At 37.7% G+C, this 6,828-nt stretch overlaps 1 non-coding gene across 1 annotated transcript; it reads left to right on the top strand.

Annotated features, from left to right (window-relative positions):
• Positions 1-3,141: 3,141 nt before the first annotated feature.
• On the top strand, positions 3,142-3,245 carry LOC118642972. The gene has a single exon (XR_004961879.1). It is a non-coding gene; the product is annotated as a U6 spliceosomal RNA (small nuclear RNA).
• The last annotated feature ends 3,583 nt before the right edge of the window (positions 3,246-6,828 follow it).

Below are 6,828 nucleotides of genomic sequence, written 5' to 3' on the forward strand. Positions count from 1 at the left end.
AGTGGCTCCCCTTAGAAATATAAGATCTAGAAATATGTGGCCTTGTGCATAGAATGTGTGGGTCCTTGAAAAATGGCTCTGAGTTTTCCACAGCTTGAGGAGCCAACAATGTGTTCTGGGGGTTTTCCAGGTCCTCGCCATTCAGACCCATCATTCGCCACCTTCTGTGTCTTGGAGTTATCGTTTTGAATGGAATCAATAGGTACATTTTCCCTCTGGCTACTGGTTTGGCCAAATAAGGCACTGGCAGGAGATTGGAGGGGGAATGGTGAATAGGCAGGGACATTCATTCCACAGGTCCAACCCTACCACATTCCTGTACAGTGGCTATGCCTTCAGTCCTAAGGGGTGCAATGGCTGTCCATGTGGCAAGCCCGAGTATTCTTGGTTTACCTTAACACTACCCACACACTTCTAAGTAGTCCTTTAGGTAAACTCTCCATTACCCCTTTTGACATGATATCTCTTTCCTTCCGTGACTTTGGCTGATAAGGGGCATTTTGTAATCAAATGATTACAATTGTGAATAACTGACCCAACCAAATTATGCACTCCATTGTGTGGTGCATTTCTAAGATGCTGTTTTATTGGTATAAAATACCAATTGTGGATGCAATTGGTGATGTTTAATTGTATTTCACTAACTTTTACTGTATACTTGTGTTCTTAGTCTCCAGAGATAAAACATCTCTCTTCACTTGCTACATAGTCTTCCAGTTTTGGTAATGTATGTTCCCAGATTTGGAATCCAACAGTGTAGGGCCACTAATATTCTATACAAGTTGAACAGATGCAACTTGTTGTCTTCAGGAGATTGGAGGAAATTGATTAGACTATTGGGAGGATCAGCTAGTTCTCTGATTGATTTTGTAACTCTGAGCAAGATTTTTAACATCTCTAGATTTTAATGTCCTCTTATGTGAAGTGAGAGAGCTGGTCCAAACAAATACCTCTTTCCATGACTACACTTTTATTCCATATCAAGCCTCATCTATGTCAGGCAATCAGGAGATCGCTTTTGTAGTGTGTTAAAAATCTAGGGCAATGTAATGAAGAATGGTTCTAGGAGGTGTTATTTTTTTGTTTTGTTTTTATTTTATTTTATTAATTAATTTTTGTTACAGATGTTTCTCCTTTTCCCCCCACTGATACCCCCCTCCCTCTCCCTCCCTGCCCTTTCTCCAGTTTGTTGTCCATGTCCACTGTTCATGCATACATGCATATAAGGTCTGTGGTTTATCTCTCCCCCACCACCTCTTCTGGGGATTGTTAGTCTACCCCACTCCCACGTCTCTGGGACTACCCCATTCCTCAGACTGTTATGTTCATTATATTCCACAAATAAGTGAGATCATATGAAACTTGTCATTCTCTGTTTGGCTTGTTTCACTTAGGATGATACTTTCCAGGTCCCTCCATGTAGTCTCAAAGGATAAGAGATCCTTCTTTCTCACAGCTGCGTAGTACTCCATGTGTATATGTACCACTGCTTTTTTATCCATTCGTCTACTGATGGACACTTGGGCTGTTTCCAGATCTTAGCTATTGTAAATAATGCTGCTATAAATATGGGGGTACATATATTCATTCTGATTGGTGTTTCAGGCTTCTTAGGGTATATTCCTAGAAGTAGAATCACTGGGTCAAATGGAACTTCCATAGGAGGTGTTATTTTTGCTCCTGATATTCCCTGATTATTTTCCCTGTACATAGATGATTTTTAGGCGTGGAATATAGTCCCTTGAAAATGTATGTTAAAAAAATATCTAAGCATGTTTTTCTGGGGTGCATGTCCATACCTTTCACCAGATTCTCAAAGGACTAATGATGTCTTTTCAAAGACAAAATTAAGGACAACTGTCCTTTTGTTTTCCTCACTCCTACTCCTTAAAGACATGAGGGTAAGTTCCAGGCTGCCAAATAGATACTTTCTATATACTTTACTGCCCCATAAATGCATTTCTCATATGTCATGAGTCATCTTCTCACAGGTTTTCCATTACTTTAGGGTCTACTGATGGATTTTCAGATCAACCTTTAACTCAAGGATCTGAGAAAGGAGCTATTTGTCAATGTGACTTTCTCTTTAGCTATAAACAGCAGGCTCATTCAAGGTCTCTGATAGGATAAAGAGAGGAAGCAGCTTTCTCTCACAGAGAAAAGCAGATTAGAAGCCTTTATTTTAAAGTGAAATGTCTATATTCTGTTTCTCACAGTATTTTTCTTCTCTGGAGCACTAACTTATCATATGGAATTCTCATTGAAGTTTCTGTCTCTATCACACTGCTCTATCAAGATTTCTGTTTTTTCTTCATTGATTTTTCTCTCTCTCTCTCCTGTTTCTCCTAATAAAAGGCATCAGGTCATATCTCCATGGTAGTGAATGAAGTAACACATCAGGATTTTCATACAGGATGGAGCTCTGGAGGAGGCAGAAAATTACTTTGCTGACAGGTGTTGCTTGTGTTTCCAAAATATTTGTCTCTTCTATATATTTCAGTCCAGATTCTATCCTCAATAAAACCCCCAAACACTATGTACTTTAACCAATGACTGTGTATCTATCTCTCTACCTACCTATCTATCCATCTGTGAATTGTCTATTTTTCTTCCTATCTACCTATCTTTCTCTTTCTCCTTCTGTCATCTACTTTTCTACCCACCCATTTGTCTGTCTGTCTCTCTTCATAAACACATACAGAATCTTGAGACATTGTTCTATGTACAAAACAAGAATTAACTCATACATTGAATTACCTTATTTTATCCTGAAAACCTGTGATCTCAAGCTTTTTTGTCAGAGACCATTTATACTCTTATTAAAGATCTCAAAGTGCTGTTGCATAGTAGACCTTATTGATGTTTTTCCATATTTAAAAATGAAATCGAGACTGCTTAAATATTTATTTATTTATTTGGCAACAGCACTGATAAAATCATTGCAAGCTAACAAATACTTTTATGAAAATTAAGCTATTTTTCCAACACAAACACAATACTGTGAAAAGAGTAGCACTGTTTTATGTTTTCCAAATCTTTAATGCTTATATTTTCTTTTGCATTCAGTCTGTTGTGATGTAATGTTTTCCATAAAGCATAAGAAAAATTATAGCTTTATTTAGATATCTATTTGAAAAATGGGTGCTGGCTTTGGCAACACGTGTATTAAAACTGGAATGATACAGAGATTAGCATGGCCCCTGCTCAAGGATGACACACACATTTGTAAAATGTTCCATATTTAAAAGAAGAAAAAAAAAGGAAAAAGAAAAATGGAGGACTATTTTAATAACCTAAAGGTTATTTATACTGTTGAGTCCAAAATCATGTCACTAAATTTTTCATAGTCTGTTACATTTGAATCCACTGGAGTATTTTCCACATTGAATGGATACTTTTACCCATGTAGAATTTTGGAATATCATGCATTTGAAAGTATTGGTTCACGGAGATATGTTGATCTTGGCAGTGTTTACCCATTTCATTTTATAATATGAAAGATCAAAGTGTAATAAAATTAATATTTTTACTAGTTTATCAATAATATTCTTAAAAGAATATTATTTTTTTCTAAACTGCAAGTGGATTGCCAGGAAACATACAATGAAGATTTGTTTTAGTGCTACTACTTTGGTTTGTACAAGTCAACACAGTGAAAAGGGCAAAAACAAAACTCAACATTATTTTGAAAGTAATTTTAATCTCACAAATCTTCGGAAGGGTCTCTGGAATCTCTTTATGTCCACAGAGCACACTTTGATAAGCAGTTTTCAAAACAGCCCTTTGAGTAAAATGACAATTTTCCTCATTTTACAAATGAGATCAAGACTGTTTCCTTGGTTTGCTTTAGGACCAGGTAGTAAATGAAGGAGGCGAGATTCTAACTGGGGTAATCTGCTACCAAATCCATGCCCCAACCCTCAGTTTTAATAAATCAGATGTCATTTTTCAGCCCTCACCTTATTTGACCTGTCATTTGTCATCACTGTCATTTCCTCTTCCAATGACTTTCTTTCCTCTGATTCCAGAATGTCATCCTCTCCTAGTTGTCCTGTACCACTTAGGAAACTTTACGTTCAGCTTCCTCTGCACCTGCATTCTCTTGTAACCATCTATTCTCAAGCTGGAGTGCTGTAGGGTCTTGTCTTTTCTTTCCTATCTTCCTCAGTTTAAACCCTTTCTAGGCAATATCCATGTACATGCTTCAGTTAGTATTGATATGCAAATGACTCAAAGATTTGACCACCAACTTTGATTCTCATCTGTGAAACACATTTAAACACTTTTTTCTTTATTGATTTTTTTTTTAGAGAGAGAGAGAGGGGGAGGGAGAGAAATGGAAACATCAATGAGAGAGAATATCAATTGGATGCCTCCTGCATGCCTCCCACTGGGGATCCAGCCCACAACCTGGGCATGTGCCCTGACCTGGAATCAAACAGGCGACTTCTTGGTGCATGGGTTGACACTCAACCATTGAGCCACACTGGCCGGGCACCTATGAAACACTTTTATTTTTTAATTCACTGCACATGATTTCTTCTCTCAAACACACTCTAAACTCTGTAAGACTATAAGTGAAATGAGATCTTCTCTTCCTACTCATGACCCCAGCCTAAAGCTGTTTCCTTTCTGTCTCTTTTTTATGAATGTTACTACCACCTATCAGGTGTAAGACAGGAGCCTAGGAGTTATCCTCGTTACTCTTTTCTTCCTTGTCACTATCCTCACAACGTTTATTATCTTCACCCTAGACTAAACTGTCATTATATATTATGCAGCCACTACAATGGTCCCTCTGCTATCCATTCTCCTCTGTGCAGGCAGAGAATCAAGCAAGTTCAAAGCTGTTTCCTTTCTGCTAACAAATTTCTCATCACTGTCTTTAGAATAAAGCTCATTATTTCAAATGGCCTATGATGAGAATGACCATTGATCTCCAGTTACTTGGTAACTGGTAACTCAACCATGTCTGTTGTTAGTAGTGGGAACCATTTTCACTTTCAAAATTGCCTTGGTGGGGATGAATCCTCTACAGGACCACCCTACCTGTGGAGGTGCTGTGTGATCTGATCCCATTAGGTATGAAGCTCTACTTTCCACTGAACTTCACCATGAACACCCTTTTTGAAGTCCACGAGCTATAAGCATTTTAAATACTCTTTTAATTATTGTTTATAATTTCATCTCAGTCTTTGTATTTTAGGGTAGCTTTCCAGGTTCTACCTGATCCAACCCCATAGGACTATAAACACTCTCTTTTGAAGTTTTTGTCTCATTTGTAGTGGGCTGTTTGTGGTAAATTTTCATATCCCATTTTAGACTAACAGCATCCTGGGGCCACAAGTATGCCCATTTAGCTCTGTTATGTCCTCAGTGTTTTTCAATATTTGGACAGAATTAGCATTCAATAAATTTTTTGAAGAAATAAATAATTTCTCAGTGCCTGAGATAGTAATTCATTTTTTTTTTCTTGCTAACCTCTGTGAAAAAAATTAATGCTTAACTATTCTTGGACACTCTTTTAAAATGCAAATATGAATAGCTTTAAGTAATGTTAAGATCTCCTTTTCCTGAGTTAGTTCATCAGAGAATTTTTCCTCTCCATAAGAGCCAAGGGGATGAAATTGGAGTAGGGGCTAAGGAAAAATCATTACAGATTAGGAGTGTAGCTGAGTTAAGTGTGTGCAGGCCCACACGAGTGTGTGTGTGTGTGTGTGTGTGTGTGTGTGTGTGTGTATCGTGTGCATTTGGGAGTGAGAAGAAGTTGATGGAAGGAAATTTTCTTTCTCTATTTGACTCCTGCCTTGAAGCTCTATGGATAAAGCCTCATGAGACACAGATACCCATGCAATTTTATAGTTTAAACACTGGCGAAAAATAGTTTGATATAGTGAAGAAATAGACATTTTTGTGTTTGTACTTTTCAATGATGAGAGGGTTCATTCTCGGCTATGTGTTCCTCCAGCTCACTGAAAGAGAGATGAGGAAAAATGGCACAATTGTGTGCCAAGAGGAGGGGAGCTGAAGGGATCACTGTAGCTTTGTTTAATGAGCACATGGAGGACACAACCTCTGCCCCCAAGTCATCAGCATTGTCTAGAAGTTCAATATTGATATAATACCCTGAGTCACAGGTAATCTGATAATGACCTCTGTTATAAATGCCTTGAAGAAAGCTTCCTTAAAAGGGGTCAGGGTAGGATCAAGCTCAATTTGATAAATGTTCTCACATGTTTTAGTGCATTGTTTGTCAGTAGATTGAAACGTATAAACACAGATTCTAATGACAAGGACTTGTTTTGTAGCTAGAATTATGAAAACACCAATGACCTCTGATCTCTAGCCAGCAGGAGACACTTCACATTGTTTTGCTGACCCACCAGTGGCACAGGACTCCTCTGATTACATGATTCAAAGTTCCTCCTAAGCATCCCTGCTTCCTCTGTGAAGGCAGATGAGGTAATAACCATACATCAAAACGTCTGAGAATGTATTGAAGGTCTCTAGTATTTAATTTATTTAGCCCTAAGGTGTGGTATGTAATCTATTCCTTTGAAAGGTATCAGATATGTTTGAAATATAGCTTTGTGTTATGCCTTTCCTGTACCATAAGGGTTGTTTTTGTATAGCACCTTGTAGAGGTCTTCCCTGTGACAAGTGTGTCATCATTAAGACAATGACTAAGTGTTAGAGTGTTTTATAAAAATGAATGAAAAAGATATAACAAAACCTGTTCTCCTCAGTCATCAAAAATTTTTCCCCTCATTTTCTATAGCTTTACATTGCTGATTATCCCTCTGTAACTTGGCATTGTTAACTTAGCCA

Source organism: Molossus molossus, unplaced genomic scaffold (genome assembly GCF_014108415.1).
Source record: "Molossus molossus isolate mMolMol1 unplaced genomic scaffold, mMolMol1.p scaffold_m16_p_3, whole genome shotgun sequence".
Lineage (NCBI taxonomy): Eukaryota > Metazoa > Chordata > Mammalia > Chiroptera > Molossidae > Molossus > Molossus molossus.